Source organism: Chrysochloris asiatica, unplaced genomic scaffold (assembly GCF_000296735.1).
Source record: "Chrysochloris asiatica unplaced genomic scaffold, ChrAsi1.0 scaffold00022, whole genome shotgun sequence".
NCBI lineage: Eukaryota > Metazoa > Chordata > Mammalia > Afrosoricida > Chrysochloridae > Chrysochloris > Chrysochloris asiatica.
The window spans coordinates 28,863,547-28,875,504 of NW_006408540.1; positions in this window are offsets into that span (position 1 = coordinate 28,863,547).

Consider the following 11,958-nt stretch of genomic DNA (forward strand, 5'->3'; position numbering starts at 1 on the left):
TCTTATGTTAATCTTCTGAATTTCTAGTTGCAGGTTTTGTATTTTCTTCAGTCCTTTATCTTTGGTCTTATAGTGCTTTCCTAAATTATTCCTTGTTTTCCTTGAAATTCTGTGCATGGCTCTTTGTTGGCTGTTCATGCAGTTCAATTCAGCATGGGTTTAGCTGATGCTGGTTGTTGTTTATTCTTCACTCTTGAATATAACAACTTGTGTGGACTCTTGCCAATGTGTGGGGCTATAGGGGGTATGTTTGCAGCTGGGCTATATGGACCTGGTTGTTGTTTCCCAATGAGTGAGTCACACACACCCAAGCGAGAATAACTAACACAAACCAGCTAATGACAGAGAAAAGAGTAAAGCGTGGGGGGAGAGAGAGACAGGAAACAGATAAAAAAAAAAGAATACAAAAACAAAAACAACAAAGAGTGAAAATAGGAGTGGAAACGGAAATAAATAAAAAGAGGATAATAAAAAGAAAGAAACAGACCTAACCACAATCATGGAGAGAAATAAGTGAAAGGGAAAAAGACCAGAGAGTAGTAAAATAAAAACAAAAAAAGAAGACTGAAAGTAAATAAATGAAAAGAAGAAAGGAAGAGAGAAAGAAATAAAAAAAAGAGGTTTCTTTTGAATCATTTATTTGGAAGATAACCTTTTGTGTGCTAAAGAAAAAAAAGAAAGATTTTTTCATTGATGGCCTTCATAATTCTGGAATTCACATTTAGTTCTTTAATCCATGCTAAATTTTTGTATAAGTCATGAGGTAAAGGCCGTTTCTCAATCTTTTGCATATTGCTTTCCAGTTCTGCCAGGATCATCTTTTGAAGGGACTATCTCCTCCTGGTGCAATATACTTAGGCCCTTTGTTGAAAATCAGTTGGTTGTATGTGGCTGAGTTAATTTCTGGATTCTCGGTTCTGTTCCATTGATCTATGTATCTTTCATTGTACCAGTACCAGGCTGTTTTGACCACTGTAGTCATGTAGTAAATTTTTAAATCAGGTAATGAGAGGCTTCCAACTTTATTCTTCTTCTTAAGCAGTGCTTTGCTGATCCTGGGTCTCTTTCCTTACCATATAAAGTCTGTAAGTGTGTTTTCCTATTTCTTTGAAGAATATCATTGAAATATGGATTGGGATTTCATTATATGTGTAAATTGCTTTGGGCAGTATTGACATTTTCACAATGTTAAATCTTCCTATCCAGGAGCATGGTACATTCTTCCACTTTTGTAAGTCTGTTTTGTTTTCTTACTGTAGAGTTTTGTAGTTTTCTTTGTATAAGTCCTTTGTTTCTCTGGTTACAGTTATTCTTAGATATTTCATCCTTTGGGTAACTTTTGTAAATGGTATTGCTTTCCTAATGTCCTTTTCAGCACTGTCGTTGTTGATAAAGAGGAATCCAGCTGATTTTTTTATGTTGATCTTATATCCTCCCAATTGATGAATTTTCCAATGAGGTCTAATAGCTTTTTTGCTGAGTCTTTGGGGTTTTCTACATATAAGATCACATTGTCAACAAATAGAGAGAGTTTTACTTCCTCTTTGCCAATTCAGATGCCTTTAATTTCCCTATCTTGCCATATAGCTCTGGCTAAGACTTCCAGCACAAAATTGAATAGGAGTGGTGACAAAGGACATCCTTGTCTGGTTACTGTTTACAGAGGGAGTGCTTTTAATTTCTCTTTATTGAGAATAATGTATATTATTGTATGTTGGTTTTGTATATATGCTCTTAATTATGTTGAGGAATTTCCTATCAATCTCTAATTTGTTGAGTGTTTTTTTTTTTTTTTCAGGAGTGGGTGCTGGATTTTTTTTCAGGAGTGGGTGCTGCATCAATCCATATGATCATGTGGTTCTTTTGGTTTTTTCTTATTTATACAGTGGATTACATTCATTGTTTTTCTAATGTTGAACCATGCTTGCATCCCTGATATGAATCCATTTGGTCATGATGTATTATTTTTTTGATGTGTTTCTGGATTTTGTTGAGAATTTTTACATTTATATTCATGAGGGATATTGGTCTATACCTTTCTTTCTTAGTGATGCCCTTCCCTAGTTTTGGTGTAAGCATTATGCTTGCTTTGTAAAATGTATTAGGAAATATTCTCTTCTCTTCTATATTCTGGAATAATTTGAGTAATGTTGGTGACAACTCTTCCCTGAATGTTTAGTAGAACTCACCAGTGAAGACATCTGGGCCTGGACTTCTTTTGTTTGGGAGTTTTTTGATTACCTGATCAATTTCATCTTTTTTGATGGATTTGTTCAAATTTTCTACTTCATGCTATGTAAGTTTAGGTGGTTAGCATTTTTCTACAAGTGTATCCATCTCTTCTAAGTTTTCAAATTTGTTGCGGTACAACTCTTCATAGTATTCTGTTATTCTTCTTTTGATTTCATTTGATTCTGTTGTGATATCGCTCACATGGTTTCTAAAGTGTGTTAATTGTGTCTTCTCCCTCCTTTATTTTTTAGGTTTGTCAATTTTATTAATCCTTTCAAATAATCAGTTTCTTGTTTTTTGATTCTTTCTATAGTTTTTCTGTTTTCTATCACATTTATTTCTGATCTAATCTTTATTGTTTCTTTTATTTTGGTGATTGTAGGTTTGCTCTGTTGGTCTGTTTTTCATTGTTGGAGACAATATGTTAATGTGTTAATTCTTCTTTTTGTATGTGTGCATTTATTGCAATAAATTGTCCTCTCACCACCACTTTTGCCGTGTCCCACAGATTTTGGTTTGTTGTGTTTACATTCTCATTTGTTTCTAGGGACTTTTTAATACCACATTTACTTTCTTTTATTACCCAGTCACTTCTCAGCAGGGTGTTATTCAGTTTCCATGTGTTCAACTTTATTTCCTTGTCCTTCATATTGTTGATTTCTAATTTTACATCATTGTGGTCTGAAAAGGCACTGTGTAGTATTTTGATGTTTGTAAATTTATAGAGGCTTGCTTTGTGCCCTAACACATGGTCAATTCTGGAGAATATTGCATGTGCACTGGAAAAGAACGTGTATTGTGCTGTTGTTGGGTTCAATGCTGTGTAGACATCTATAGGGTTAACTTGGTAGATTATGCTTTTTAGTTCCTCTGTATCTTTGTCAAGTTTCTTTCTGGTTGTTTTATCCCTTTTTGAAAGTAGCATATTAAAATCGATCATTACAATTATAGATTTGTTGATTTCTGTCTTCAGTTCTAGTAGGGTTTGCATTATATACCTTGGTGCACTTTCATTGGGAGCATAGATATTTTTTATGGTTTTGCCATCTTGCTCAATTGACCCTTTATTCATGAGATAGTGTCCTTCTTTATCTATTACGCTGGGTTTTGCCTCAAAGTTTATTTTGTCAGAGATTAGTATTGCCACTCTTGCTTGTTTCTTATTGCAATTAGCTTGGTATATATTTTTCCATTCTTTAACTTTTAGTCTGGTTTTGTCATTGTGTGTACTGTGTGTCTCTTGCAGGCAGCATATTGAAGAATCTTGTTTTCTTATCCTTTCTGCCACTCTCTTTCTCTTTATTGGTGCATTTAATCCATTGACTTTCAGTGCAATTATCCATAAGTATGAATTAATTGCTCTCCTTATATTAGTTTTTTGTGGTGCTGTTCATTCCTTTGCTCTGCATGTCTTCTTGCACTGAATTCATGTTTTTTTGTGCTTTTTCTTATCAGTTTTTTCTTAGTTTTAATGTTTCCTTGTTGTACTTGGATCTTCATTTTCATGGTAAGTAGGGAAGTATTAACTTTCTTTGAGGTTACCCTATAGTCTATTAACTTTTCCCTCCATTTAAGACAGTCCATTGTACCCTGCAATCCACCTGACCTCCTCACCACCTGGATCTCTGTTACTATATTTTCCCCTTCTTTGACATTGTTATTATTTTGACCTTTGATTGGCTTCACAAGTCCTCTGAATGCATTGCTGTAATTTTGTTCTTTACTGAACAATGCTATCTGTCAACTAAGTTCCGGGTGGTGTTGCCATATCTGTCAATCTCTGGTTGTTGTCTCTTCTTGTTGGTTCAGTCCAAAGAACTCCCTTTAGGTTGTTTTGAAATGTTGGGTTGGTTTTGACAATATCTCTTAGCTTCTGTTTATTCTGAAATGTTTTGATTGCACCATTGTATTTGATTGACTGTTTTGCTAGATAGACGATTCTTGGCTGGCAGGTTTTTTTTTTCCTTTTAATTTTTTGTATATGTCTCCCCATTGCCTTCTTGCCTGCCTGGTTTCTGCTAAGAAGTCAGCACTGAATCTTATTTGCTTGCCTTGGTACGTAACACTTCTCTTTTCCCAGGCTTCTTTTAGGATTTCTCATTGTCTTGGATTTATAATGCTTGATTATGATAGCTCTTGGTGATTTTCTTTTGGGGTTTATCCTCTCTAGGGTTTGTTCAGCTTCTTGTATGCTTATCTTCTCATCCGCAAGATGTTAGGGAACATGTGCTGAGATCTTTTGTTGTTTTTTTCTTGACATTTTCAGTAGTTAGGTGCATTTTCAATGATTAAATGTATGTATGTTGCTGTGTTGTTAAGCTTACTGAGTATCTCCTGGTGGATGTGATCTGGACATAGGCTTCCCTTTTCATGTGCAATGCCTAGCAGCTGGCATGGGCTCTTGTCCAGATGGTTGGATGTTATGGGTATACTTGTAGCTTGGCTACATGGCCACAATTGCTGTCTCTTCTTTGGTAACATAGTGAGAGAAAGCTCCCACCTCCAGGAAAAAAAGTGAGACCAAAAGGACCAAAAACAGAAACAATATAAAAGCAGAGACAAAAACCGCAACTCAAAAAACAGAAATAAAACTGTAGCTGAATGTCTAATAGCCTTTGCTTTGCAGGTCAGTGTATGTGCACAGTATTAACCTTTAGCAGTGGGTGGGAATTTCCACTCATTCAGGCCCACCTCTTGTAACCACCGTGGAGGTACACAGAAAGATAATGAGAAATGAATGGAAGAAAGAGTGTCCACTATTTTTATCTTTGAAGGTCAATTAGGTATTTACATATAAACAGCGTAATTCTCAAAATTGCTGTATCCTTGTATACAGTAGTAGTTGGTGTTGGTTCTTGCCTTTTATGTTGTGGTTTTACAAAGTGCACATATGATTTGGCTATATGGCCAGACCTGCTATTCCTTGCTAGTTAAGGCAGGAATAAAGGGTTCTCCCAGGTCAACTTTAGGGCTGAGTTCCAGAGTCAGACATCATAAGAAGCAGCCAAAGGTTCAGCCTGTGGGACCAATGGGGCTCCTAGTGACTTCCTCCCTGTGCCATGGGGAAACTGTGGGTGCAACGATGGACACTTTTGGGAGTGTGTTCCCACACGCTTAAGGTGTCCTGGCTGGGCAGTGTGGGTGTGACAGGGGAGAGGAGGAAAGAAAAGTGTAAAACCTGTCACACCTCTTTTTCCAGATGCTGCTCTGTGGTTTTTACCACTATATCATTGTATCAGCCTGGCTGTGGCCCCACCCTCTGATCTCAGCCCAGGGAGTGTCCCGATCGATTTAGAAATCACCATACTGTCTTTCCACAGTCAATTTATCCACTGGTGGGTGCAGGAAACTGACGCCCCACAGCTTTTATTAGATCCAAAACTCTGGAGCTGTTCCAGGAAAGTACTTTCTCTGGTTTTTCTGCACCTCTGCTGAGGAGTCTCTCCTACCTGTCTCTGCTTCTCCCACCCCCAAACCAGAAGTCCACAATTAATTCTTGACTGGTGGAAATAATGGAGAAATGCATGGGTATTCATAGGAGATGATGCTCAATTGTTCTCCTTAATAAAAGTGAAGTTCATAGGTAGCATTGTAAAACAGACATTTCTCAATCAAGCCTTGTCTTTTAAAAGATGTATAGTACCTATAGAATGAATGTAAAAACTACCAGAGATGGTGATAGGTAAAAATTTGGACATTGTGATAATTGAGATTTTGTATGAACATGACTTCACCATAATTCTCAGTTATTTGGCAATTAAGCAATAGTAATCAACCATGATGGAATCTCATATAATGGAATGACATCATAATATGAGCTTATGATCAATCCTTCTCTGATGTAATTTTCTTGCATGTTGTATATCCTCATTTCTATGATATTAATAATGGAATCTACAGGACTAAGTATATATTGAATCAATCTCTTTTGAGATAAACAAGCAAGCAGAACTCAGAGGAACATACTCTTACCAAGAGAGAAGAGCCGTAACTGGAGTGCACCTTTTGAACCTGGAATTCCAATACATTGAAGATCTTAGATCCAAAGGTTGATGCCAAAACACATGGGGATCTTCACAGAATGGTGGACCTACAGTTACTAAAAGGAGATATGAACCTTTCTCTAGAGTGGTGGTATGAATTCAGATTTTTAGATTCCTAAATTGTGAGAGAATACAATTCTATTTGTTAAAGACATCTTATTTGTGGTATTTCTGTTATAACAACTTTATATAACGAAGACAGAATTATCTTTCTTTCCAATCTTTTTCTTTCCCGCCCTCCCCCCCACACACACATTTTTTCCTTTCTTTTCCACCTTGTCTTCCCTTCTTAGATATGACAAATGAGATGATGTCAGTCTCAAAGTCCAATGCAAGTGGTGAGTAAAAAGGGCAGCACCATGTAGTTCTTGAGAAGACTATGTGCTGAAAGGGTAGAGAGGTGCTGTTGGGAGTTTCGAGGCAGTGTGTTCTATAGCCAAGAAAGCAGAGAGTGGAGAGGAAAAGTGTAGATATAGCCTGTGAATTGGCCAAAATTGTTGTAAATTTGATGAAATTGAAAAAAAAAAATAATTATAATAGTTAAGGTGTGACACTCAGACAAAATTTGTTTGCTTTCTGTTGTGTCTGGACTCTGCATCTGGCTAATCATCTGACCTTGAGCTAGTGACATTTGCTATTGCCTGCAGATGCTAGGAATCATCAGCAGCCTCCCATCATCTTCTTGACCAACCTACCTGCCTACTGTCTGACCTACTGATTCTTGTTCATCAGAACCACAGATTTGGGACATGCCCACCTCTATAACTGTTTGAATCATTTCCTTGACATAAACTTCTCTTTATATATACATATAAATGTCAATAAGGAGCTCTGGTAGTGTAGTGGTTATGAATCGGGCTGCAAACCGCAAGGTCAGCAGTTCAAAACTACCAGCTGTTTTGCAGGAGAAAGATGAGGCATTCTGCTTCCGTAAAAATTTACAGCCTCAGAAACCCTGTACAGGGTCACTATTAGTAAGAACCAACTCTACGGCACATAACAACAACAACATAAGTGTCAATGATTTTATTTTTCTAGAGAACCCAGCCTAAGACAATAGATAAGTATATTGACAACATAGGAGAAAGACGTCTCAGTATTTGAGAAGGAATTTATAATCATGTAAAGGAGGACAACTAGAAAGGGCCTTGAGGCTTTGAATTGAAGTTGTAAGTGTTAGAAATTTTTATATGAATTCATGGATTTTATTTACATACACACACAGATTGAGATCAATAAATAGAAATAGTTATTTATGTATGTACATAAAACTTGTGCATGTTCTTATTTCTTAGTTCTATATACTGAGAGGACTTAGAAGCACTGATAACAGCCTGTTCTTAAATAGCAGTATCTACCTCCCATCCTCTACATAAAAAAACAAGGTACAGAAAAGGTTAATTTCAGGACTGGAGCAATTAAAGTACAAGATAGGCTTAGAATATTGTGTTGAGCTAAAGAATAGGCAATAAAAGAAGAAAATGCTCTAAAATACAGTTGAATACATGAAAAGAAAACAGGAGTGAGGCTAGAAGAGACTTCTGATGGCCAAATTAGGACAACTTCAATATCAAAATCATTAATTTATTGTATTTATCTATAACAATATTCTTACATTTAAGACTTTTTGTTGTTGCTGCTGTTGTTAAGTGCTACCGAGTCCATTTTGACTCATAGCAACATTGTACAGGGTTTCTGAGGAGCAGCTGGTAGGTTTGAACCACCTACCTTTTGCTTAGCATTCCAGTGCTTATCTTATAATGCCACATGGGAGTTGATACTTTATTATGTTTGAATTTTCAAGTAGTGGTTACTCTAACCTCAAGGTCAGCAGTTTGAAACTACCAGCCATTCACAGAAGAAAGATGAGGATTTCTACGTCTGTAATGATTTACAGTCTTGAAAATCCTCTGCAGGGTTTTCTGTGAGTTAGAACTGACTCTAAGGCACATAACCACCATCACAGAGTAATTACTTTCAGGACAAAGAATATGACAGATTCTATCAAGATTGAAGTTGTCAAGGACTTCATTCTTCTTGGATAAACTATCAACACTCCCAGTAGCAGCAGTCAATAAATCAAACAATGTATTGCATTAGGCAAATCTGCTGCACAAGAACTTTTTTAAATGTTGAAGAATAAAGTTGTCAGCTTGAGGACTAAGGTGCACCTGACCCAAGCCATGGTATTTTCAATAATCTCATATGCATGTGAAAGCTGGACAGTAGATAAGGAAGACCATAGAAGAATTGATGATTTTGGCCAAAAGAACCAATGGATTCATTTTGGAAGAAGTGCCGCCAGAGTGCTCCTTGGAGGCCAAGATGGCCAAACTTCGTCTCTCACACTTCGGACATATTGTTTGGAGGGACCAGTCTCTGGAGAAGGATATTATGTTTGGTAAGGTGGAGGGTCAGAGAAAAAGAGGAAGACCTCCCAACAAGATGAATTGGCCAAGTGGCAGTGTTGATAGACTCAAGCGTGGCAACAGTAGTGAGGTTGGCTCAGGATCAGGCAATGTTTCGTTCTGCTGTGCATAGGGTCACTATGAGTCGATACCAACTCAATGGCACCTAACAGTAACAACAACAATCAAGATATTATTCTCAATGACTACCATAGCTAAATGAACTATGTGTTGCTGCACCATGATCATTATCTTCAGTGCATTAAAGTCATCACAATAAGTATCCATTGATTTTTCAGCCCACGGACCCAACCATTATATTGGGAAGAGAAGCCCATATTTTTTAAAATGAAAGAGCCCACAGTCCACTGGATCTTGTGGGCTCTTCTGTATTAACACATGGCCTCACTACATGGACAGTTGTTTATTACTCAGACCTGAGCACCTAATTCAGCAAGAACATTCATGTTCTTTTCTACATGTTCAAAAAAAAATGGAACAGGTTCTTTAAAATGTGGAAAAACTGTGAGGTATGAGGTCTGAAAGCTGTTGAAAAACACACGTTTTAATGCATGGAAGAAGTACACCAGAGTGACAGATTGTTATTAAAGAGGTTAGTCAATGAAATATAGTTTCTGAATTATTTTTTAATTAGTGCATAAACTTATTGACATCCTGACCCTTCCCATGATTTGCCCATTCAATTTTCTCTTTTATCTCATGAGTTAATGAATTTCTGTTTTGCCTAAGTCAACTGAATCTCTGACACTTGCAATAAGAGATCTGATCAATGTAGTTATCTAGATCATAATTATATTTATTCCTCAAATATTTATTGAGAAATACAATCTTCAGAAAAAAAATTGCCTTTGTAAAAATAGAAGCAGAAACAAAATAAAAGATAGCCTACTCCCAATAGGTATCTTTGTATGTCTACCACCATGCCACCCTGAATGCGCCCCATCTGGTCTGATATCTGAAGCTAAGAAGGACCAGGCCTGGTAGTACTTGGATGGGAGACCGCCTGGGAATTCCACGTTCTAATAGGCTTTTGGACTCCTGATGTGGCACTGTACGCTCATCACTGGACTGGGAACCACAAGGTCAGCAGTTCAAACCCGTCAGCTACTCCTAAGAAACCCTGTACAGGGTCGCTATGAGTTGGAACCAGTTTGACAGCATTTAACAACAACTGTCGATGAGTTGATACTGGCTCATAGCAACTCAGTTGTTCTGTTGAGTCAGTTCTGACTCAGAACACGGTATAGGGCTGTTGAGGAATAGCTGGTGGGTTTGAACTGCTGACCTTGTGGTTCGCAGTCCAGTTCTGATCCAACAGCACTACACCAGGATTCCATAGAACTGTTAAAAGTACCCATAGATTTCCAAGACTGTAAAGTTAACAGAAACAGACTGCCTCATTTTCTTCCCATGAAGCAGCTGGTGGGTTCAAACCACTGACCTTTTGGTTAGCAACTGAATGTTTTAACCACTGTGCCACCAGGACTTCCTATAAGAGAGAGTCACAATAAATATAGGTAATTTTCATGGATAAAAAAACAACAGAGAAAAGAGATAGAATGCTAATGACTTGAAAGTTTCATTCCCATTGGAGGCTAAAAATTGCTGAAACTATATAAGCCTGTTCAGAATTTATTTGGCAAAAGTAAAGATGTAAAAGATGCCATATGAATTCATTCTTTGATGTATATGTAGAAGAGATATTTGTGGTGTTATTCTACTATTTATGGAGTGTGCATTACTTTAACACATTACTCAATGTACAAAATGTTGAAAAATAGAAATAACTCTGAAATGTAAATTAGCAGAAACTAATTAATGTAAAACATGTAACCAAATCTGTGTATTCACAATTTGCAAACTCAGTGATCTTGGGCAGATTAACTAACCTGTCTGTGTCAATGTTGCCATTTAAAAAATGGGAATAGTAAAATTATCAGTCTTATGGGGTTAGTATGAGTATCAAATAAATACATGAAAAGCTCTTAGAAGAGTTCCTGATATCCACTAAATTGTAATATTGAATTTTTAGTAAAATACTTTTGTAAATTATGTTATTATTCAAAAAAGATTTTGAATATTAAAAGGATTTGGGAATTTTATAGTTGTTAGATAATTAGAAAAGTATGCTCACAGATGCCTAAATCGGGTCTACTGCCTTTGTACCTTCTACAGAGAATACAGAATTTGTCTAAAATAGGTTATTGAGAAATATCTTACAAACTAATAACTATGTAGAATCTTGGTGTGGTGCTTTAGCATAAGTACTGGACTGCTAACTTCAAGGTTGGCATTTCAAACCCACCAGCCGCTACTCAGAAACCCTATACAGGATCACTATGATTTGGAACTGACTCTGATACTTAACAACAATGACATCTATCTATTACTTTGTGGTAAAAATATGATATAGTTAACATTTATACAGTTATATTCATTATTCAAATTAACACATGCACAAACTCAGTATCATTTTGTACTCATTTTAAGGAAATGTATTAGTGTATGATAAAGGAGTCCTTTAATATTAAAAACTGAATAAACAACAGAAATTATGGTCTTAATCTATTATTCACTGGTTTATATTTTGGAAGTAGGAGACATTTATTTTCATTTTCCAGTGACTGAAAAGTTGGGAAAATTTGTTTGTTATTGGCTCTTTAGGCTAGCATCTTTGTAATTCAAATGGATAAGTGCTTGGATACTAAAGCAAAAGGAAACTAAAATTAATTCAGAAGTGCCTAAAAAGAAAGTTCTGGAAATCATTTTCTGAAAAAATAAGCCATTGAAAACCTTGTGAAGCACAATTCTTATCAGACACATATGGGGTTGCTGTAAGGAAGAATTGATTCAATGACAATTGTTTTTAGGCTTACATTTATTTGTATCTTTGAGTCTTGGATGTTCATTGCTGATCACCTTTTGAGCTCATACTTCATTCGAGACTTCTGAAGCCTACTTTTATGCTCACTATTATCTGTCTCTCTAATTTAATTCAAATATAGTAGCATTTAATAAGTTCAACATGGAGTCCTGGTATAGTGCTATAGGATATAAGCACTGAACCACAGGTCAGTTTTAACAGAAATATCAGCAGTTCAAACTCACCAACAGCTCCTAGGAAATACTTAACAGTGTGGCTATGAGTTGGAACTGACTTGACAGCACATAACAAAAACAACAACATAGGATAACACTAGACTGAGAGCCAAAGAGTTGACAGTTGAAACCCACCAACCATGCTGCAGGAGAAA